Source organism: Megascapheus bottae, chromosome 14 (assembly GCF_031878675.1).
Source record: "Megascapheus bottae isolate mThoBot1 chromosome 14, mThoBot2.hap1, whole genome shotgun sequence".
Lineage (NCBI taxonomy): Eukaryota > Metazoa > Chordata > Mammalia > Rodentia > Geomyidae > Megascapheus > Megascapheus bottae.
The window spans coordinates 26,304,291-26,328,885 of NC_143522.1; the positions used below are offsets into that span (position 1 = coordinate 26,304,291).

General features: G+C 49.5%; 1 protein-coding gene across 4 annotated transcripts in view; it reads right to left on the reverse strand.

The window, feature by feature from the left end:
• Syne3 (spectrin repeat containing nuclear envelope family member 3) overlaps positions 1-24,595 on the reverse strand; it is a 91,062-nt gene that overhangs the window by 64,359 nt on the left and 2,108 nt on the right. For all 4 annotated transcript variants that reach the window (XM_090344781.1, XM_090344780.1, XM_090344782.1 and 1 more), the window contains exon 2: positions 21,326-21,381. The gene's annotated coding sequence lies outside the window, so the exon portion shown is untranslated. The remainder of the gene's footprint in view (positions 1-21,325; positions 21,382-24,595) is intronic.

A 24,595-nucleotide genomic window follows, 5' to 3' on the forward strand; every position in this document is an offset into this window, starting at 1 on the left:
AAAAGCCAGAAGTAGTGCTGCTGTGGCTCAAGTGGTAGAGCTCCAGCCTTGAGAAAACCCAAGAACAGTGCTCAGGCCCTGAGCCCAAGTGCAGGACTGACAAAAAAAAGAAAAGAAAGAAGGAAGGAAGGAAGGAAGGAAGGAAGGAAGGAAGGAAGAAGGAAAAGAGTAAAATTGGGATCGCAGAATGATTGTCACCAATCCTGTCACTGGCATTAATAATGGCTGGCCATACTCATTCCATTTTACAAAGAGGAAACAGCTTGAGAACAGGGATAAAAACCTATGTGTAGGGAGATGATGAACCCAGACTCACAGTAACAACAAAAACAGCCTACATTTATCCAATGCCTGACTATGGGGAAAGTTTACTAATATTAACATTTCATTTATTCTGCACCTGGCTGTGGCAAAAGTTTACATATGGCTATGAACTTTTTATTTATTTCTAAGAGGAGACACTTGTATTCTCTCTACCTTTCACTGAGAAAGCAGAGGTTTGGCAATACTAAAAATGATGCCCAAGTTGTAAGGACACTAAATGGCACAGGCAGGGCTTGAACCCAGGACAAGTGCAAAGCCTTTAGATGCCACAGAGCACCTGTTTGTCCACTCTTGTCTAGACTTGCAGAAATACACCACATGCAGGGTAGGAAGGTCAGAGCAGCCCAGACTATGGGTCAGAAATACCCAAGGTCCAGAAAGTTGACTCCAGGACATAAAGCCAGGCCTTGGCTCAAGACTCCGGAACTGAAGACAACACACTGAGCTTCTGACAGTCAGGAAGCATCAGTCTTCCTGTTCCCCGTCACTCAGCCCTGTGCCAACCTGCCTGCCCACGAGCACTCTGCCTGGGACCCCAGAAGGTATGGGAATCGTGATCCAGGCAAAGCCCACCTCTAAAGTCAGGCCCTCAGATCAGGCAGTGCCTAAAAACTCTCCTGGGGCACCCTGGCTGACCAGGGCTGCACATACAAACGGAGTCAGGATCCTGGCAGGACCTTCCCTGGGGCCATGATTCACCCTGTTCCTGGTGACTCAGTCCAGTATGGTCACCCGAGGTTCCACCCTTCCCCTCGCCTCCTACTGGCCTCCTAAATGCGGATGGAATTCCAGGAACTAAGGGCAGCTGGTGTTAATCCCAAAGCTTATTCCAAGTGCATTGTGGGAACCTGTCTCACCCCTACACACACACACACACACACACACACACACACACACACACACACACACACACACACACACACGAGTGCTGCAGAGAAGTCCCTGTTCAGAGCACCAAGAGGATGTCCTCTCTCTCCTGTGGCATCAACAGAAGTGACTCTGAGAGCCAAGTGTCAGAGGGGTTGAGGGGGCCCTGCCCAGCACAGCCTGGCATGGGACCCAGCACCCACTCCTCAATCTTACAACAGCCCTCCAAGGCAGCTGAGTATGGAAGTAGCAATAAACTCTGGGCTACCACCCACCCTAGGAGTAACCACACAGAGGCCTGGGTAGATTAGGGGCTACACGGGGTCTATGTAGACTTTGGGGTACCCTCAGCCCCTCTGTCCACCAGCTATATAGGTGGCTCTGCATGCATGTGTTACACATCTCTGGATGCAACCATCCATGGACCATTTTGGTTTGAACTCAGCTCCTCATGTTTGCGGAGCTGGCTCACGCATCTGAAAATCCACCATTTAGGACAGGCCTCCAGCCTGGCTTTCCCCCCGCCTCACCCCCATTTTATTGGAAATAGCATCTCTAGAGCTTTTCTGTCCAGACAATCTTTTGGCTCTCAGCCTCCAGAGTAGATAACAAATGTGAGCCTCTGGCATCCAGCTCCTGATAATTGTTTTTTCTAAGTGCATTTGGACTAAATATATTTGGACTAAACCTTTTTCTGGTCATCTAGCAAATATTTGCATGACATTTACATGCCCGTAATCCTAGCTAGCAGGAGGCTGAGATTCAAAGATCCAGGTTGTAGCCAGCCAAAACATCCAGTGGGGAGACTCTTATCTCTGATTAACCAGCCAAAAGCTAAACATGGAGGTAAGGCTCAAGTGGTAGAGCACTAGCCTTGAGCAAAAAAGATACTAAGCTAAAGAGCTTAAAGCCCAACCCAGAACTGGCCCTAAATAAACAAACAAATGCTGGGTATAAGGCTTTTGCTTGATTTGTAGATGTGTTGCATATGTAGAATGCATTTCCAAGAACTGTGATTAAACACGCATGCACACACACACACACACACACACACACACACACACACACACACCCTCTCAGGGCCACAGTGGGTGGGGCCAGGGTTTCTTCCCTTGAGCCCTCCAACCACCTGGAAGGTTTGCTGAAGGAGAAACCAGCCCTTGGCCCCAGTGCCTAAAATATGGGCAGGGTGGGGCCTGAGCTCTGGCGTTCCAACTAGCTCCCCACTGTGGGATGTGGGAGGGGCTGGGACAGAGGGTCCCAGGACATGTACTGGTTCCAGCACAGAGGCCTGGATGTGATTTGCCAGGTTCCAGTGCCAGTGGGGAGTGGGAGTTACTGGGCCTGGGGAATTGTGGTCCAACATTCGCAATCTGAGAGCAATCAAAACTGATTCCGTGTCCAAACCAACCTCACCCTTCTTCCCTCCATTTCTCTCCAAAACCTCCCAGCAGGCACATTCCCCCCTGGAGAAAGGCAGCGCCTCTGGGCTCTGCACACCGCCTCTGGGCTCTGCACACCTCCCGGCAGCTGGGGCACAGCAGGGATTCCCCAGTACCCTAACGACCACCTAGGGGAGCTGGCTGCTTCCCAGGATAGGCAGAACCCCACTGCAAAGTCAGTGACCACCAGCTCTGTCCCCTGGCCTCCCTGCAGCCACTCTACTCCACAAGCCTCTTGGAACTCTGCACCCCCAGGCTGCCTCCCCTCCTCTCCCTCAGTCCCCCTACCCCCTCCCTTACAGAACTTGATGGCTGCTCTGAGCCAGTAGTGAGGGAGAGACTGTGCCCTCTTCTTTCTTAACTCTAGGAGACCAAGATAGCAGCACTAACAGCATCCTGGAGCTGACCTGAGGAGGGACAGGCGGCCTTCCTTTAGGGGGAGGTGAACAGTGACCATCCAGATGCCAGCGTGACTGAGACTCAACCAAAGGGAATCTATATTGGGCTACTGATTTCCAGGCCCCACTTCTCACTCCCATCCACCTAGAAGTCCATTCTCTCCTCCTCCTTTCCTGGGAAGCAAGTGGGCGACCTCACATGGCACAAGGCGGCCCTCAGCCACCAATCCAGTCAAGAAGCCGTCCGCCCCTTCCCTGGCACTGTACTCTCAACTTCCAAGTAAACTTGGCTTCTGTGCCCCCTTCCCACCTCACAGTCTTTTATTTGGTGGAAAGACGGCACAGGAAGCTGGCACTCAGAGGGTACACCCTACCCTTCAGCTCTATCCTCACTCAGGAGGGCGGGAGTCCTGAGAAGAAGGAAGCAGCCAGCCCACCCTACCCTCCACATACCTATGGACAGAATCTCCCATGTCTCTCTAGCCTGGGCATATCAAGTCCAGGACTTCATGAGCCCGAGCGCCCAGGCTTCCTCCCAGACAGACAAGACCTGGCCCAGTCAGGTGGAGCCACCCAGAAAGTCGCCTCTGGTGACAGCACCTGTCCTTGCCTTCCACACCCCAGCCAGCCTCCCTGACCAGCAGCCCCTCTGTACCGGGGCCATCAATCCTGCACCTGGTCTAACTGGCCCTGGGAGTCAGGTGTGTACCAAGCTAGGTCTGCCCATCTCCCCAGACAGAACCTCAAGCAAGAATCTTCCCCTGAACCCACCAGACCAGCCAGGCAGGCTGGCCCCGCCCTCTGGGCATCTCCAAGGAAACCAGCCACCACCTCTCTGGACTGTCAATCACAGTGACCACTGGTGCATGGCCACACCCATGGACCCTTTTAAGGGTGTCCTGTAGGATGCAGCCTCCAACACAGACCTCAGCTTTCAGGTGGGTAAAAATGTGTTTTCTTCAAGAAACACAGCTCCGGGCAAGGAGTTTGGCCCGGTATAGTTTGACCGGGATTTGATTCCACAGTACAACATACACAGAAAAAGCTGGAAGTGGTACTGTGGCTCAAATGGTAGAGCTCTAGTCTTGAGAAAGCCCAAGAAAGACAGTGCTCAGGTCCTGAGTTCAAGCCCCAGGACTGACCAAAACAACTTCACACTGTGCACCCAAATACATGGTTTTCTTATTTATGTAGTTTTTTTCCCCATATCTCAAGCTTCCTAAAGAACTCATAGTCTCTAAGAGAAATCTTCCCCAATTACAATTAGAGACACTCAGGCCTGGAGGTCAGAGCTTTTTTCACTCAACACCAGCACTCTACCACTTGAGCCACAGCACCACTTCTGGCTTTTCCTGTGTATGTGGTACTGAGGAATCGAACCTGGGTCTTCATGCATGCTAGGCAAGCACTCTACAACTAGGCCAAACTCCCGCCCCCCCCCATAGACTTTTATCTCCAATTAATCACCTAAAAACTGCAAGTGGAGCTGTGATTATAACTGGTAAAGTAATAAAGACCTCAGGGACACTGCCCAGGCCCTGAGTTCAAGCCCCAGGATGCTAAAAAGAAAAAAAGAAAAAGAAACTTCCCATATCCAAACTGCACAATGTGGTTAGTTTCCACATGTACACGTCACCTGCAAACGCCTACCCCATTCAAAATTAAAGCCTATCAGTCCCTCCTTCAACTTCCTGCCCTCTTCATCTGCCCTCTTCTCTCCACCCCATTCAGGGCAACTGCTACCTTTTTACTGACACTGTTGATTAGTCTACATTTCTAAAGTTCTCAATACGAATATAAAGTTCTTTCTTCTACATGTTGTGGCGGGGTGGGGGGAGTCTGGATTATGCACTTAGCATAATCACTCTAATATGAATCACACTGTCGCTGGTCACAATAGTGCATTCCTTTTATTGCAATGTAACATTCCACAGAATCTACACAATAGTAGTTTGGCCATTCACCCACTGACAGATGGTTTTGGCTACAACAAATAAAGCTGCTATTAACACTTGTGTATCAGCCAGGTACCAGTGGCTCACACCTATAATTCTAGATGCTCAGGAAACAGATCCGAGGATCAATATTCTAAGCCAATCTTCGGCAGACAAAGCCAAGAGACTTTTATCTGTATTAACCCCACAGGGAAAAAAAAGAAAGAAAACTAGAAGTGAAAGTATGGCTCACTAGCCTTAAGTGGGAAAAGCTAACAGAGAATACAAGGCCTTGAGTTCAAGCCCCAATACTCATGCCCATGCATGCCTGCACACACACACACACACACACACACACACACACACACACACACATACACGCACACACACAGCTCTGCACCTCCATAAGCCTTTGCTTTTTTGCTGTTTACTGGGTCTTGAACTCAGGGACTCACATTTGTAAGGCAGCTACTCTACTTGAGCCATGCTCCTAGTCTTTTTATTTTGCGCTGGTTATTTTTTATTTTATTTTTTTATTGTTGCCAGCCCTGGGCTTGAGCTCAGGGCCTGAGCACTGTGCTTGGACTTTCTCAAGGCTAGAACTCTACCACTTGAGCCTCAGCACCACTTCTGGCTTTTTTCTATGTATGTGGTACAGAGGAATCAAACGTGGGTCTTCGTGCATGCTAGGCAAGCACTCTACCACTAGGCCAAACTCCCGGCCTCGCTCTGGTTATTTTTTAAGATTGACTCTTTTTATCCTGGCCAGTGTTGACCACAATCCTCATCCCACCACAGCTGGGGTGACCACTGTGCCCCACTTTATGCAGAGTTTTTCTGTTGAGACGGAATCTCAAGGGCATTTTTTTAAACCTGAGTTGGTCTGGAACTATAATCCCCCTGATCTCAGATGCCTGCACAGCAGGCTTGATAGGCACATGATACTGTATCTCAGCTATTGGTTGAAATGAGGTCTCAAGCTTTTCCCCCTAGGATGGCTTCAAAGTATTATCTCCCCTATTTCAGCCTTCAAAGTAGCTGGGACTAAAAGCATCTGCACCGGACTCGGCTTATTTACATTTGCATATGTGACCCAGCACACTGGACTAGCTTCAGGTACTCTGCTAAGCACAAAGTGGGGCTCAGACCTCTCCTCCTTGCAGGCCTCTGTCTGTGGCCAGTACTTGGTTGTTGGCTAAAGCCCCAGGGAATGAGATGCTGAATGATATAGATGCAGCAGCCAATAAGGACCTGCTCAAACTCAAAGGTCCCTGCCGGCCAACTCCTTAAATTGGCTGACCCAAAGGACAAAAGTACGTGAAGGGAGGAAAGCAAACAGATTCACCCAGACTTCCCATGCACTCTGGCTGCCCTCCTATAGGTCAAGGCGGGACCTGAAGTCCTGACACCTCAAGTGGCTGCAGCTCTAGCCTCAGGGGCCATCTACAACATCCTCCCTCAGACTGGCAGTTCTCATATCAACACTAACTACCCAGGTCTGGCATTTCCTTGATCTCTAAGTCTGGAACAGAGGCTGATATACCATAGCCACCTTAACTTTGTAAATGGGGATGGAATTAGAACACTTACTCATTATGCTTGGTAGGTACTCAACATTCACTGATATTTTTTTCCTACTTGTGTGTGTGTGTGTGTGTGTGTGTGTGTGTGTGTGTGTGTGTGTGTGAATCAGTACCTGGATTTTCAGGCCAACATCGGTCCCTGATATATGCACACTGCCAGCTCAGAGAAAGCTAAAAAGTTAGAATTCAGGGTCAAAAGTGGGCTCTCACATAGACCATTAACCCCAAATTAAGCCTTCCTTAAGGCCACTGTGTATGGGTGGGGGAGCAGGCTGTGTATTGAGAACGGAGGACATGGGTTCAGTGCAAGCTTGGGCTATGTCCCTAACTTGCTCTTATACCCTATAGAGTCTCCTCCCTGCTAAAACAGCAGCTGCTGGCTCCCATGTCCTCCGGGCCAGGCCTGGGGGGTGGGGGCGAGGGAGGGAGTAGCTGATTCCAAGTGTGAAGAATCACTATCATCCTCTTCTGTGCTCACAGTGGAAAAGCTCTCTGTACCCTGCTGCTCTGTTACTGCTCATCATGGCTGGGGGTTATAATAACCCGCTGTGCCTCAGGCTGCACCAGGCTGTGGGTAGTGCATGCTACATTGTTTGAAGCTATAATCCCTAAGTGTGTAGGACAGCCACGGCATTTGGCAACGCTGTAGAATCAAATATGCCCTTCAGGTAGATGCTCTGATCCCGCCCCGACCAGGAGCACCCAGATTTTAAATGTTGTTCTCATGAACCTGCAGAGCCAGAATTGAAACTCCAGCCACCTCTGAAGGCTCTCAGCGGCAAAATGCTACTGCAGACGTGAGCTCAGAGCCGGTGGACAAGGAAAGGAAGAGCTGCAGGGAATGGAGCTGGATATTGTCCTCCACAGTGCTTTTAACTTCATGGCTTGACCTGACTTTCTTCTAGTAAGGCCCAAGGCCAAGTGCCAGCCATCCACAGCAGGCACTCTGCCAGTTGAGTCATGCCTCCAGCCCTGCTATTTTGGAAAGAGTCTCACAGACTTATCTGCCTGAGCGTTGACTTCCGTTTTCACATCTCCACCTCCTGAGTAGCTAAGATTACAGGTGTGAGCTGCCAGTGCCTGGCTTCAAGGCATCCATTTGTATCACAAATCTATTCTTCAAGAAAAGCAGTGAAAAACATCTCTCAGGAGAATCTTTATCTGAGACCAGAATAAACCGATGCCCAATGCAATGGCCTCCACCCCTGCCAAAGTCCGTCACAAGTACCTCATAGGTGACAGGTAACAGTAAGTCTCTTCAACCTCAAGTTCACCTGTGCCATAGGATTGCCCTGGGAGGGCCTCAAGGTCATCTGAAGAACAAGTGCCTATGGATATGATGTCACCAGATGACACTTAGGACTACATGGGAATGGCCATGTTTTGTGTGACACTGCTGAGGCAGATGGAGACACTGAGGCTGAGAGAGGCCAGCTTTTCTGACCAGTTAGACAATTCCTGAGTTAGGAAGAAGCCAGGGCCTGTCTGGTGCCATCATTCCTGACGCCTTACACAGCTGAGGCAGGTTGGTAGCTGAACCCCAGAAGCCTAAGTTGTCCATATGGCCCCCCAAAGGGAGGACAGTTTGTTCCTAGCTTGTGGTTACAGCTAGCGGGCTGGAGAGTAGAGACGGCCCCCAGGATAAACAGAAGTGAATGGGGCAGGCCCATCCCGTAGGGCCCCCAGAGGGGCTCCAGAGCCAACACGCACACCAAGCCCCATGGCAGATGGGTTTGGAAAGATGGGGCCAGGGCCTCAGAGCACAGAGTGAAGAGGTCACACAGGGCAGGCAGGCCACACCAGACCACTTTACCACCTCTGCCAGGTGTGAGAGATGCTATCTGCATTTGATGACAAATGTGTCCAACGCCTACACCTGACCAGAATCAGTCAGTGCCCCAGATCACAGAGATGAGCAAGCCAGGTCCTGCTGCTCCGGCTCTCACCTCTCAGATGACCCGATCTCAGTCTCATCCATCTGCCAGAAAATGGGCTCAATACGCTCGAAGGTGCTCAGCAGGGCTGAACCCCACTTCTTTCCCTGCTCCCCCAAGGCTGACGCACTAGACTTTTCTTTTTCCTTCCTTCCTTCCTCCTTTTCTTTTCTCTCTGTGTTTTGCTGATAGTGGGACTTGAACTCATGGCCTTTCACTCAAGGCTGATGCTCTACCATTTGAGTGTACCTCTACTTCTTGCTTTTTTTGCTGGTTAACTGAAGATAAGGGTCTCGGGCCTGGGCTTTGAGCTTACGATCCTCACATCTCAGCTTCCTGAGTAGCTAGGATTACAGGTGTGAGCCACCAGTGCCTGCCTCAAACTCTTCCAAATGCCTCTGTGGCCCAGGACTGTGGCCCAGGACTATGGCTGGATGAGCTGCACCATCAACCCTGTCTGAGCCTCATATCCTCTCTGCAGCACCCCCACCCTGCCCACCCGCCCACCCACAAGACTGAACAAGCCAGCAATCCCTGTTCTCCACCATTACCATCCTCTTGTAAATCGTCCAGAACTTTCCATGGAGTCCCTGCCACAAAATTTCCCTAACTGTTCCTTTCTGCTGGATAATTTGATTTTGATTGTATTCAGTGCTGTTTTTCTCTTTCCTTCTTAGTCCAACTGAATCATGTCTAAGTTTTCCATTTATTTAACAAGTAAGCAAGCCTCTGCCCCACCATGTTCTGGACCCCATGGCATTTGCATTTTTCTGATCAGGAGCCATTGTCTTCTTAGGGCTCTGCCTTTTTTCTTTGGCATCAACTGACCTCCTTCTTTGAAAGGTCATTGTAAACAAAGACACAACACTTGTGGTCTCTTGGCCTGGCTCTCTTGAGGGCCAGATCTGGCTGGGTGGGGAGGCCAGGGGCAGGGCCCACACTTGTGAGTCATTGCCATCTCTGATCCTGCCCAGAAGGGCCCTGAAGCTGCTCCTGGCCAGGATATCCCAGAGCCCTAACTCTGGAGCCAGATGGTCTGGATTCAAACCAGACCTCATGGCTGAAAAACCACATAGCCTCCATGAAGCAGACTGCCCTGCTCTGACTGGAGGCGTGGGACAGCCACAGCATGAGCCTCCTTTGAAGCTAGTGATAACTGGCAAGTCTCACAACAGGGCTGGCGCCTAAGAGGTGTAGCCTAGGTGTTTATTAACTAATAAAGCTGTTCATGTGACCATCTACAGAGCTGAAGGCAGAAATGCCCTGTATCATCCAGCAAAAAGGAAGCATGTAACTTAACATCCATTCTACAGAACATTTTGGACCATTTGTAGTGGAAAATGTGACCATGAACACCCAGGCATTACCGTGTGCACTCAGGCAAGGGGTGGTGGGACAAGCTATACTCCCAGTACTGAGACAGGAAGACCAATCACTGAGTTCCAGGCCTAGTTTTTGAGACCTTGTGTTAAAAACAAAGCAAAAAGCTGGGCACTGGTAGCTTACACCTATAATCCTAGCTACTCAGAAGGCTGAGATCTGAGAATCACAGTTCAAAGCCAGCCTGGGTAAGAACGTCCATGAGACTCTTATCTCTAATTAGCCACTCAGAAACCGGAAGTGGCCCTATGGCTCAAGGAAGTAGAGCCCTAGCCTTGAGTGAAAGAGCTCAGGGACATCACCCAGACCCAGATTTCAAGCCCCACAATTTCAACAATGAAACTGTGTCCACGATGGAGGTTCAGGGCTAGGAATGTGGCTTGGTGGCAGGCACAGGGCCAGATAGCATGTACACAGCTCAAGCCCTCTGTCCCAGCTCCTCACGCCTGTCATGGCAATGTGAAAATGGATACGTGTGACAAACCAGTAAGTGCAGCTCGGTTCCAACACTTGATTCATCAAAAAGGACCAGCAGGTCCTATTAGGGCCCTGTCAGCCAAACTAAGCTGTGAAAAGACTACAAAAAAAAAAGTTTTATAAAGATAGAGAGTAAAAGGAAGATGGGAACAAAAGCTGGGTTCTCTAAAGCAGTGGAATTCTCAGAACATTTAAAAACATGCAATTTCTTTGAGTAAGCAGAAACTGAATATTTAAAACATGAAAGTCCTTTGAAGTTGCATTTTATAATGCATTAAAAGATTTCATGCAGGCCTTGTAGCTCAAACCTGTCTGTAATCCTAGCTACTTGAGAGGAAAGCTGGAGATGAGAACAGGAGATTCAAGTCCAGAACAAGCCAAACAACAGCAACAAAAGAAGTTTGGGAGACTCCATCTTGACCAATGACCAAGCAATGGTGAAAGTCTGTCATCTTCAGCAAGACATGGAAATATATATATATATATATATATATATATATATATATATATATATATATATACATATATGACAAAGAAATCCAAGATTCTCTGGGCATAAAGTCTATCAAAAATAAGCAACTTGGGGCTGGGAGCATGGCCTAGTGGTAGAGTGCTTGCCTAGCATGCACAAAGCCCTGGGTTGGATTCCTTGGTTCCTTCCACAAACACAGAAGAAGCCGAAAGTGGTGCTATGGCTCAAGTGGTAGAGAGCTAGCCTTGAGAATGTCCAAGGACGGTGCTCAGGCCTGAGTTCAAGCCCTAGGACTGAAAAATAAATAAATAAATAACCAGCTACAGTCAGGCAACAGTAGCTCCTGCCTGTAATCCTAGCTACTCAGTAGGCTGAGATCTGGAGGATCAAGGTTTGAAGCCCATCTAGGTAGTTAAGTCTGTGACTTCAACTCAAAATTACCATCCAAAAGCAGGACTGGAGACATGGTTCCCCTGATAAGAGCACCAGCCAAGCAAATGGGAAGTCCTGGTTCAACTAGCAATAAACAACTCCGTCTAAAACTGAGCCTGGCTTCTCCATTCTCAGCAGTGTAACCTCAGGAAGTTCATTCACCTCTCCTTTCCTCCATCCTCTGGGATTTCTCAGGGGATAAAGGACTAAGACCTAAAGCTGCTAAATGCTGGTTCCAGCGTAAGCACAGCTACAAGCAGTCACCCATTCCTACTGCCCATTGTTAAATCAGAAGGATTAGTTAATCCTTTTTTTTAAATTTTTTATTGTAATTAATAAAAGGGTTACATGATATTTGCCAGATAGAAGGTGCATTAATTCACATACACTGATACCCTTTCACATGTCTTGATACCCATTACCCCCCCTCACCCCCCCATCCTTTTTTTTTTTAACTCTAGCAAAATAAACTTTATTTGTTTTTTTAAAAAAAAAGAGGACTAACTTTTTTTTAACAGATAAGGTTAGGTTCCGGGTGGTTAACAGAAGGGTCACACACAGCATGTGATCCCGCTATCTGTAATCGTTCCACAGGCAGGATCTCAGGGGTTTTTCGATTGTCCCCACTCGGCTGAGCTACAGGTGACATTCAAATGTGACATTCAGGAAGGGCGTGTTGACACTACCACCTGCCTCAGAGCTGAGACCTTCAGATCCCTTCTCCCAAGCGCCACTCCTTCCCCAGAGTCTCTAGGCCCTGGTGAACAGGCTGTGTAGATTATAATTAGTTCCAGCCTGTTCCTGCCAGGGCTTCGAGATGCCAGTTTATGATGTGTCTTCAGAGGCCAAGGCCACCATTGCGGGGACAACTTTCCTTCCTTTCTTCTATGGCTCAGCACAAAGGGGTTACCTGGGGGGATTCCTCTAAGCTCCCCCACACCTCTGCAGGCACCCAGCCCACCCTCACCCTCAGGCAGTATTCTTAAAGTTTTATTGGAACATAGCACACAGCAATATTCTTTGGTTTACAAATGTGTGCAGCTGTTTCCTGTAACAATAGAAAGCAAAAATAGCCTTGTCTAGTGATTTATAGAAGACATTTGCCATCCCTAGGCCCCCATCATAGAAGCCAGGGCCTGGCTCACTGCCAGCTCCAGGGAACGCCCCCCACCCACCCATCAGCCCCCCCATACCCTGTCACATTCTGCCAGGTTTCCTCCAGCAACCGGGGCCATGGCCAGGCTGCTCTGCGTGGATGGAGGCGAAGCTTTGGCTGGGGCCCTGCTCTTCAGTGCCGGGCTCGTCTGCTGCTGGCTGCAGCATGGAGCACACCAGTACAGAGACGCAGGAGGCCCCTGTGATCCCAGCCCATATCACAGTGCTGTGACCCAAGCACCCCTGGACATGGTAAAAAATGTTGGTGCCAGGTGGGGATGGCCCCATCCAGCTGTCCCTGTGTTCTCATGTCCTAACCTGGGGCTGGACGCTCTCCAGGGTCACTCTGGGAGTGAGCAGCGTGGGCCATCCTGGGTCTTGGGGCACCTCCGTCACCCTGTCCCCCAGCAGAACACCAGGGGCCTGGAACACTGCCTTCCTCAAAGTCCTGCAACTTGGGCTCCTGGAGGGCGGGGCTGATGGGCATCCAGGGGTCGCCCAGGCCTTCCTGTGGGCCAAGGAGGTGGGAAGGGGCAGGGGCAGGGCCGTCCAGAGGTGCAATTGCTCAGCTTCCAGACTGGGAAACCCATCGTGGGCTCCGTGGACTGGGAGTCAGGAGACTCTGCGAGGCCCCGTAGTGAAGTATGCGGTATGCGGTGCCCCACACGCCTGGGACGCCAGCTCGTTTCACACGCTCTGACCCCTGTACTTCACAGTCCTGACTGGAGCCATGGCGTCATTCTTTATCCATGAGTCTTTCTTTTTATTTCACCCATTTAAACTTCAGTTTCATTTTAAAAGGCGATTTAAAAAAAAAAAATCTCCACCTTACCTAGAAACCCAGGGTCGGCGCCAGGAACTGGTAGCTCAGGATTGTAGTTCTAACAACTCAGAGGCTGACATGGGAGGATGAGGAGCCCTAGCCAGCCCACGCAGGGAAATCTGTAAGGCTTATTTCCAAAGAACAGCACACGGCCATGCCCTAAACTCAAACCCCAGGACTAACACAAAAAGAGAGAGCCTGCCATGCAGTGGCTTGCGCCTATAATCCTAGCTACTCAGGAGGCTGAGATCGGAGGATTGCCATTCAAAGCCAGTGGAGTACTAAAAGTCCAAAAGACTCTTATCTCCAATTAACCACTAGAAAACCAGAAGTGGTGCTGTGGCTCCAGGGGTAGGGCAGTAGCCTTGAGCTGAAGAGCTTAGGGACAACACCCAGGCCCAGAGTTTAAGCCAGACAGAGAAAGCAAGGAAGGAAAGAAGGAAGGAAGGAAGGAAGGAAGGAAGGAAGGAAGGAAGGAAGGAAGGAAGGAAGGAAGGAAGGAAATGATGCTTATCTAATATTGTGTGGATGTAATGGCTTGTTTGCTCCTGAAGCCTGGGGTACAGTGGGGAGAGGAGGAGGACAAGCAGGGGAAGGGAGGGTGGAAGAGGGCAGGGGAGGGGAGAGGAGAGTTACAGAGCTGTTAAACAGATCCGTATCTTTGAGAGTTCTCCAAAAGTGAAATTAAGGTATTGACAAACATCCCTACCCATCAGAGTCCTGGGGACATTTTCCCAGAGACACCAGTAGGAATGGCTCTTCAAGAGGTTTCTGATCTAATCTATCCGTCTGGTCCACGGTGGAGCCCCGTGGGTGGCTCAAGACCTCCCTGCACCCCACCTCAGCTAAGTGGAGCAGGATGAAAAGAACAAGCAAAAGGTCTGATGGGGAGGTCAGAGGTATCACAGCCACCCCACTCACCTCATCACGCACTGGTGACCCCAGGCCCAGCTCTCAGAGACCTGCCCTCATCGAAGCCCCAAACTGTAGTGAGGAGGGTCCCCCTGAGGCTCAGGGTAGGATGTTAAGACATATCCCCCACTCTTGGGTTAGTTCTCCAAGAGAAAAAGTATTGTACGGGTCCCTTGGTGATGACAGGTCCTGGGAGAGCAACAGTGACCCAAGTATGTGGCCCACATCCATCCTCACCCTCTTTGTGGCAGAGTCCAGCTAAGTAGCCCAGGCTGGCCTTGAGCTTGGGATTTTCCTGTCACCACCTCCCGAGCCACCTTACACAAATCCTTATTCCCTTCAACAGGGATGCCATCTTTCCACGTGGACGTAGCTTGGCTGGCTGCTCCAGCTCAGCAAGCCTCCCTGACCTGCCAGGGCCTGGGCAGAGGCCAAGGGCCCCTGAGCCGAGGGCTGACTCAGCAGAGCTGGGCAGCTTCGGGGCAGAGGAGGCGGAAGTGGTGAGCTTCCTCCAGCTCTAGGCTCTAGGGAAATGGGTAGAGCCTCGGGAGACCCACTGGAAGGTGTGGCTACCCTCAGACAGGTGAGTTACGAGTTATCCCACAGGTGGCAGAACCTAGGGCCCCACCCAGGCCTATCAGATTGAAGGCAAAGAAGAAAGCCAACCTATGCTTTGCTTAGGGAGAAAGATGGCCAATGAGACCCTGCTCTGTGGGGTCAACTAACAACCCTGCTGAACGCTGAGCTCAGTAAGGTGTGAAGCACAGGTCCAACAGCAGAAAAAGGGGACCCCACCCCCCACCTCACAGAGAAGGAAGCTGACTCTGTCCCTGGAAAAGATTACAGATGGGGTGGTGTATACCTGTAGTCGCAGCTACTCAGGAGGCTAAGAGAAAAGGCTTTCAAGACCAGTCTGGACATCTGTTATGAGACCAGTTTTGGGTTTGTTTGTTTGGGTTTTTTTTGGTCTTGGGGCTTGAACTCTGGGCCTGGATACTGTCCTTGAGCTCTTTAGCTCAAAGCTACCTCCCTACCCTTGAGCCACAGCACCACATCCAGTTTTCTAGTGGTTAATTGGAGATAAGATTCTTCCGGGGAGGGGGGGGGAGTGGGAGCTGGGAGTTTGTCCTAGTAGTAGAGTGCTTGCCTAACATGCATGAAGACCCGGGTTTGATTCCTTGGTACCACATACATAGAAAAAGCAAGTCATGGTACTGTGGCTCAAGTGGCAGACCACTAGCCTTGAGAAAACCCAAGGACAATGCTCAGCCCCAGGACTGGTTTAAAAAAAAAAAAAAAGGAGTCTCATAGTTCCCAAGATGTCTTTGAATCTCTATCCTCACCCCCCAATACTGAGCCACCTCACCCAGCAATACTGGTCTTAAAAAGTAAGAGTTATCTCACTGCTGGTGGCTCACGCCTGTCGTCCTTGCTACTCAGGAGGCTGAGATCTGAGGATGATTCGAAGCCAGCAGTGGCAGAAAAGTCCAGGTATATGAGACTCTTATCTCCAATTAGCCACTTGAAAACCAGACGTGGAGCTGTAGCTCAAAGTGGTAGAGCATTAGCCTTAAGAGGAAAGTTAGGGAGTTAGGGTGAGGGGGAGAGCTCCAAGATAGTACCTGGAGGTCAAGTCTCACAAGCAACAAAGTTCTTAAAGGATCTAGCCAGGTAACACCCCCAGGCCTGAGTTCCCTTTCTCCCAGGTACCTTTGTATTATGCATATGTAATCTATTTGTTCCAGTATGCAAAGCCCATACCCTGAGGGCAGAAGGTTGAAGGGTTTCCGTAGCTTAGCCTGGCAGGTGCTGATAGCGAGAGGCACTAAATTTGGGGTTGAACAGGCTGAGTTCAGTCCCTAAGTTCCTTTGCCCAAGGCTAGAGCTCTTTCATTCAAGGCTAGGGCTCTACCACCTGGAGGCACAGATCTACTTCCCTAGTTTTTGAGTGGGTTATCAGAAAATCGGAGATAAAAGTCTGACTTTAAACTGTGATCCTCAGATCTCAGCCTGGAGTAGCAGGGACTATAGGCCTGAGCCACCTGTCCAACTTAAATACTGTTTTGGCTTAAAAAAAAAAAAAGCTTGGAGTTCTTACTTGGGCCCATAAATGAACTGGCAGCAGGATAAAAACTAGGTGCCCAAGCTAATGTCTCCATTGATGTCCTTTGATCAGAGCCATTCTGTCCTCTGGTCCATTTGTAATCACCTGGGGCCCTGGTAAGACTTTACAGTTAAGCATCTTGTGATGTCTGCAAACTATCCCTCAGACAGCAATGCCATCCCCTTATCATCTTATAGCACAAGCAAAACTACCCCCCAAGAAAGAAAATACACAACCAAGACAGACTACCCTGCAGGCAACAAGGGCAGGCTTCCTTCAGCAATGAAGTGATATCATAATACCCCCCAAAGACTGAGATAAAGGTCTGCCAGGCATACCCTGGCTGCCAGTGGTTAAGAATACATACTCCTCGCAGGGCTCACGCCTATAATCTTAACTACCCAGGAGGCTGAGATCTGAGGATCTAGGTTCAAAGCCAGCCCGGACACAAAAGGACCTGAGACTCTTACCTCCAATTAACTTCTAGAAAAAGGAAAGTGGGGCTTGGCTCAAGAGTAAGGTGGTAGCCTTGAGCAGAAGAGCTCAGGGACAACACACAGAACCAGAGTTCAAGCTCCATGACCCCTCCACCTTACCCTCCCCCAAAAAAGAATACATACTTCTCTCCATAGGACCCAATTTTTGGTCTATAAAACACAAAGTGCCTGGTGGCACCCATGTATACATGTTTTTAACACATAAGCATATCGCATACATTGAGACTTTGTCTCCTACAACCTTCAATTCATATGCAGTTTTCCCACAGAATATATCCTAACATGATTTTTGCTTATTTTTTCGTTGAAGTGTGTGTGTGTGTGTGTGTGTGTGTGTGTGTGTGTGTGTGTATTGGGCCTTGAACTCCAGGCCTTGCACTCTTGCCCAGCTTTTTCACACACAGCTGGCCCTCTAGTCATACCCTTAATTCCTGAAAAATCTCCCTTCTTTGGCACACAGGGGTGAGTGACCGGACCCTGATACCTAATTCCTGGAGTCTGGGTCTGGGGTCCACACCCTGTTTCAGCCCTGAGTGTAACATCCACTAGATTGCCCCCACAATGCTGGACAGGGCAATGCCATGCCCTGGCTTCTGTCACCGGAGTCAGCAGGGGGAAGGAATGCGTGCAGCCAGTGTGGGCGGAAGGGCCCAGAGCCCAGCTCGCAAGGCAGGCTTGACCGAGAGCTCAGTTCCTAACCCTGCTTCTTCCTGTGTCAGATCAATGCGGGAACTCAAGGAGCTATCGTCCGCTGCCTTCCCAGCACAGACTGTGCCCAGGCTGCACCCCCTGGACCTCTCCTTGGCAGCCACGTGGTTTCACCCAGAGGAAAGCAGTAACTATAGATGCCACGAGGCAGAACTTTTGTTTAACACACACACATACACACACACTCAATATTTTCTACAGTTACTTCTGAGCAAAGTTGAGCTTGCAATCTACAAACACATAAATAGGCAAGTTATGTAAGCCAGGCTGGCTGGCTGCCTGGTCTGGGACAAATGACAGTTGACCTTGCCAGCACCTCGCTGTCTCATGTGCCACCTGAAACCGCCAGCCCGTGCTCACCAACAGCTCGTGATGAAGTGGTGGGTAAGTGTGGGTGGAGGAGGTGGTGAGTGGGGGCTCCTGGGTGGGCCCTGTCTTCCACAGGCCTTTGATGTGCCAGGGCCCATGGCATGAGTCACAGAAGGGATTTCCTCTGCATAATGGCCTGGCAAGAGGCGGGGGATATGGGCCTTGCAGAAAAAGAACAAGATGCCTGGCTGGCTTCCGCGCTCCTACCCCCAGTTTGGGCACAGGCATCACATATAAAGAACTTGGGGAAGGTAAACATAATAACTAGGAAAAAGACCAAACTCAAACATTAAACAGAACCAGGAAGTAACAACCACAAAAGCGGAGCAATGGCTGTCCTCCTTTTACATCATCAGCTATTAGAACAAGAGACAGAAAGGTACGCTGATGGATCACTCCTACAACCCCAGCTACCCAGCAAACTGAGAGCTCAGGATTGCAGTTTGAAGCCAGCCCAGGCAGGAAGAGTATGAGACTCTTAATCCCAATTAACCAGCAAAAAGCAAGAAGTAGAGGACCAGCCATGAGTGAAAAAGCTGAGACAGAGCGCAGGCCTTGAGTTCAAAACCTCAGTACTGGTGCATACATTTACAAAAGGAAAAACACAGACATGACCACGGTAGCCCCTGGTTCAGAAAGTATGAAGCCCCCAGGTAAGAACTACTAACATTTCTCCCCTCTTTTTTCTGTTTCTTCCTACCTTATTCCCTTTTACTAAAATAAATCCTCTCTAAACTTCTACCTGGTAAGCTTGTCCACTCGAGCTTGCCCAGCCCGGTCCCTCTGCATCATGATCCACTCATTGCTTACCCACATGCATTCCACAAACACAGCCAATAGCCATGCATCCAGACACAGAAAACATTTGGGGAGCAGGGCACCTGTGACCCACACCTGTAGTCCTAGTTACTCCGGAGGTTGACTTCTGAGGTTCACAGTTCAAAGCCAGCCTGAGCAGGAATATCTGAGACCCTTAACTCTAATTAACTACCAAAAAGCCAGAAGCAGAGCTGTGGCTCAAGTGGTAGAGCACCAGCCATAAGTAAAAAGGGCAAAAGATAGAACCCAGGCCTTGAGTTCAAGACCCAAGACTGAATGAGAGAGAGAGAGAGAGAGAGAGAGAGAGAGGAGAGACAGAGAGAGAGACAAATAGATAGACAGACAGACAGAGAGAACATTTGAGGGCTAATTGGATCCCTATTGAGCTTTTCCCCCATTATTATGTGTATACACATTTACATTGTCTAGGCTCTGACATAATCTAGAGCACAACTTCAAGCATTACAGAATAGTCAAACATGGTGGTACATATCTGTAATTCCCAGGATTGGGAGGATAAAGGAGGAGAACACTTAGCTTGAGAGGCCAGCCTGGGGCTACATGGTGAGACCTTATCCCACAAGGAGGAGGAGGGAAGAAAACCCTCAAGCCTACAGGAGGATTGCATAGGTTCTGTGAGGAGCATTTGATACCTGACCTCTATTGTTGTTCATAGCATGCTGGGCAGGGGTTGTGGTCCTGGAACCAAATTCCCCATGAATGCCAGGGGAAGAGTTTAGGGGCTAGACAGCTCTCCAGTCTACATTCTGGGACACACAACATCCCCGCCCAGAGTGATTATCAGACTCCAGGAATTTCCAATGCTAGAGAGACAATAAAAGCACGAGATAAGACAGGCTACCTGGTGGGGCGGGGCCAGGTCCCTCAGGGGCTGGGACAGTGGGTGGCACAGTTCTGGGATCTGAACAGATTTTGAAGCCACAGTTCTGGGAGAGCAAACTCGGCTATGGTGGCGGAGAGGTCAGGAGACTTCAAGATTCTGGGTCTGGTCCCCACATTGCATTGCCCAACCCCCCCCTCCAAGAGTTGGGTCACTGATGAGAAGAGCAAAGATGAGGACTGCCTTAGGTCCAGACTAGAGCTCATCTATGTGTTCTGCCTAGAGAATTAAGAACTGCCAGGAGTAGGGAGAAGAAGGTGGGGGGAAAAGAAGGGAGGGAGACTAGACACTGCTCTCCAGGCTGAGAGGATGTGTACATGAATAGGTCACAGACCAGTAGAGAATCAGATCAAGTATGGATAGCAAAGCGCAAGAACAGGAATCACTAATCCTGTAGAATCTTCCAGAAGGTGGGGGAGGGAAATGGCTACCAAGACATGTGAAAGGGTATCAATGTATGTGAATTAATGCACCTTCTATCTGGCAAATATCATGTAACCCTTTTACTAATTACAATAAAAAAAAAAATAAAATGCCAAAAAAAAAAAAAAAGAATCTTCCAGAAGGTGCAAGTGGGACATGAAGAAGCAGGGAAGGACTGTAGGAAGAGGAGACTGCCTCCTCACAAACAGGCAGGTGAGAAAGGTCAGGACGCCTGGATTTTGTAAGACTCAGAAGTCATCCAGGCTGCAGTGTCAGAGCAAGGACAATGAGCTCGCCTCTCGGGCAGTGACCTGCCTCCGCTGGGGTGGGGAGATGATGGGCTCACGGGGTAGGGGGGCACTCCTGTCCCCAAATGCACACAGGGCCTGGCTGCAAAGGGAGAAATCACCGGGACTTTCAGGAACCCCAGGGATCAATCTCCAAGCCTACACCTTCAGAGTAGGAAACGGAAGCTGGCAGTGAAGGACAAATGGCCGCCCCTCCCAGCACGAAGGAGAGATGGCCCGTGAGTCAGCCTCCCATATTATTCAGCAAATGTCACTCGGGAGAGACTCAGCCCTTCCCAGACCTCACAAACAGCTCTGGGCTTCATTAGAGTCTGAGCGGGGCCAGCTTGGCGATGATACCTTCCCACTTCCATGTTAGCACGACACCACACCACCAGCCACAAGGGCGCCGACTTCAAGGGACAGAAAGAGCTGTGGCCTGGGAGTCAGGAAATCTTCCTCCACACAGACAAAGCCATCTCTAGGGGTCCAGCTGATTCTGGCACCTCCTCGACCCTGCTGCAGCCTTCGCCTCAAAAACCCAGGTGAGGTATCTCTAATGAGAAAATCTGCCAAGCTCCCCAAATCCAAAGCTTTATGATCCCCCAAATGGAAAACTTCACCACTGACCTCAAGTGATGGGTCAAAATGCAGGCCCACTAAAAACCCTGTGTGGATGACCTTCTGAGTAGGTGCATATGAAAAGAGAGTAAATTCTCTGCGTGGTCTCTGGCCCCAAGTTTACACATGTATTTGCAAGTCTGAAATACTTCTGAACCAGGTGGCTCACACCTGTAATGCTAGCTAGCTACTCAAGACGCTGAGATCTGAAGATTACAGTTCAAAACCAGCCTGGACATTAAGATTGTGAAACTCTTATTTCTAATTATCCAGCAAAAATCCCAAAGTGGAGCTGTTGCTGAAGTGGTAGAGCACCAACTTAATAGAGAAAGCTAAGAGGGTATGCAAGAAGGCCCTGGGTTCAAGTCCCAGTACTAACACCCACACACACACCCACACCAAGCACTTTGGATAGAGGACACTTAGCCTGCATTTAATACCAAGTCTCCCAAAGCCAGCTTACCTGTGTGAGGGTCTCTCGTTGAGTCCTCCAGCAAGTTCTGCCTTCCGAGCTGTCATCTGTTAGAAGACAAAAGGATCCCTGGGTCTGTGACTAAGCACAGGACACATGGGGCTGGGACCTGGGCTGGGGTCCCTATGGCCAGTGAGCCAGTGGGAAACAACAACCTACCAGCTGTGGATCAGCTGAAACCCCAGCTGGAGCCTGCGGTCCTGGGACCCCTGAGCCCTATTCAGGCACCTTTACAGGCAAGACAAGAAACTCAGTCAAAGGGGTGGCGTGGCCAGGTGGGAGCTGTCACCTACAGAACCTCCCAGAGCCTGACAGCCTGGGGGAGCCGCCCAAGTATTATCCAGAAGGCCATTTCCCTGAGGCTTGCCCAGGCTGGGCTGAGATGGGTTGGGCGGTCTGGAACTTCAGCTCCTACAGAGTGAAACTGCAACAGCACACCGGAAAGAGAAGGGCTCATCCTTTCTGATGGCGCCCTCCCACCCCTGGATGATACTGCTACTCCATCCTCAACCCTCATCCGCACCTGGGGTGAAGCTGCGTTTCTCTGCACCTCCTTCGCTGGCACAGATATGTTAGAGGGTGGATCTAGCCAACAGGTGAGAAAGAACAGCTCCCTAGGAGAAGGTAAAGGAAAAAAGATTCTGGGTACTGCTGAATTTCCTTTCTAGGCTTTTGTTTGTTTTGTTTTGTGTCAGTACTGGGGCTTGAATTCAGGTCCCAGGTCCCAAGGTAATACTCAACTTCTGGCTCACTGCTGAGTAATTGGAGGCAAGAGTCTCTCAGCTCTGTCTTGATGGACTGGCTTTGAACTTTGATCATCAACTCTCAGCCTCCCGAGCACTAGGATTACGGGTGTGAGTCACGGTGCCCGGTCTCTTCTGGATGTTTTTGTTACTAAATTCTGGAAGAATATAGTCCACTCGTGTCCACTGCCATAGTTCTCCTTTGGCTTTGCACACTGAAGATGGGAGACTCGTGTAGTATCAGGTAAGCCATAAGTGTGACAGGTATGGCAGGCAGTGTCCTCCCGAGTAGGTGTGGCAGATTTTCATTCCTTGTTGACATTGGCTGTGCACATTTGTCTCCATTGTTAAACCAGCCGGCTGGTTCACAGGGCCCAAGGCTCCTCCCACTCAAACAAGCCAGGATTTTATGATTCAGAAGAACAAATTGTTAGCCCACTGGGATTTAAAACATCCTGTTGATCATCTGAGCCATAGATCATAAGGGCCATCATTGCATGATTTGGAAAAGGGAGATTAGAACTCCTGAATAAAGGGAATTCGTGTTTATTATTATTTTTTTTACCAGTCCTGGGCCTTGAAATCAGGGCCTGAGCACTCTCCTTGGGCTTTCTCAAGGCTAGAGCTCTACCACTTGAGCCACAGCACCATTTCTGACTTTTTCTATGTATATGTGGTACTGAGAATGAAACCCGGGTCTTCATGCATGCTAGGCAAGCACTCTACCACTAGGCCAAACTCCCAGCCCCTGTTTGCTTGTTTATCATGGGATTTGAACTCTGGGCCTGGCTGTTGTCCCTGAGCTCTTCAGCTCAAGGCTAGCACCCTACCCCTTGAGCCACAGTGCCACTTCCATTTTTCTGGAGATAAGAATCTCTAGAACTTTTTTTTTGGAGGGAGGCCTGGGCTGGCTTTGAACTTCGATCCTCAGATCTTACCCTCTTGAGTAGCTAATATTACAGGGGTGAGCCACCACACCCAACTTTCACGATTATTTTTAAAATCCCACCAGATTGACATTTGAATCCAGTGGAGGAGACTGCTTTTTAAAGAGACAGTGCGAACATAACTGATACTCAGGAAGCTTTAGTGTTCTTTGCACAGTGTAAGACTTGATATAATGGAATGTGTGTATCTCCTATTTGTCTATGAGGAAGCATAAAAATATTTGTAAGGAACACCCATAAGCCCTTCTATAAACTGGAGAAACACTCGAGTGGACCCTATTGACAGCAAAATAAGCTTCTCCTCAGTTTCCCCAAAGACAGTCACACTGATTTCACATGACCATTCACTGGCCTTTATTCTTTTTTGGGGGGGGGGGGGTCATGGGGCTTGAACTCTAGCCTGGGCACTGTCCTGGAGCTCTTCAGCTCAAGGCTCCCACCCTACCCTTGGGCCATGGCCCCACTTCCCATTTTCTAGTGATTAATTAGAGATAAGTCTCTCGGCTTTGTATTGCTAGGGCTGGCTTTGAACCTGGATCCTCAGATCTCAGCCTCCTGAGTAGCTAGGATGACAGGCGTGAGCCTTTAATCTTTTATCAACCTGCATAGGGATGGCAGGTGTGCTGGCACACACTCACAATCCCAGCACTTGGGAGGATTGAACACTGGAGGCAGTCTGCGTTATATACCAAGACTCTGGCAAAATAACAACAACAAAAAGTTTTTAACTTTGCAAACTAGTATCTATTGAGAAGACAAGAAGTAAGAAACAATGACAAAGACTTTCCTTGTAAGCGCCCCCCACTCTCCCTCCTCCGCCTCCCTGCGAGCACTGACTTCCAAGACTGCTTTCTGCCACCCACTCCTTACTTCTCAGCTGCCCCCCTGCCCTTCAGTGCCCTCACTGAGCCTCAAAGCTGAGAATCCGGAGAGCAAAGGGACACTCTTCTTACTCCAGTGTATGCCCCTCCTGAGTCCTGTGTCTTAGTGCTGAAAGTTTCTAGATATTACAGGAAGGAAATGTTCTGGATTCATTTTTGCTCTTTTTGTCCCCCAGCTGACTCAAGAGGGGCCTGGGATACTGATCTGTACAGTTTTTCCAGTGATTCATTTGTTACATTGTTCTCTCCCTCTCTTCTTCCCCCTCCCTCTGTGCCAGGACTATGCTTGAACTCAGTATCTCCTACTCTTGTTGAGTTCTTCTCTCTATGTCTCCACTCAAGCCATACTTTCACTTTCTGCTTTTTGCTGGTTAGTTGGCTAGAAGAATGCTTCAGCTTTTTCTGCCTACGCTTTGAACCCCGATCCTCAGGTTTCCGCCTCCTGAGTAGAGAGGATTAACAGGCACTGACGCTCAGCATGTAATATTGTTCTTGAAACATCCCCAAATGGACTGAGTGTTGTACTATAGAGAATCAAGACAAAGGCCCTGCGTCCACATCCTAACCCCAGTACATCTACTCATCACATGGTTTTTCTCTTCTGCAAACAGGTCAGCAATGGCAGCCTGCCCCCCTCATAGGCGATGAGAGGTGCCAAACCTAAGTCTGTTCAGTCACTTCTGGGTCCCC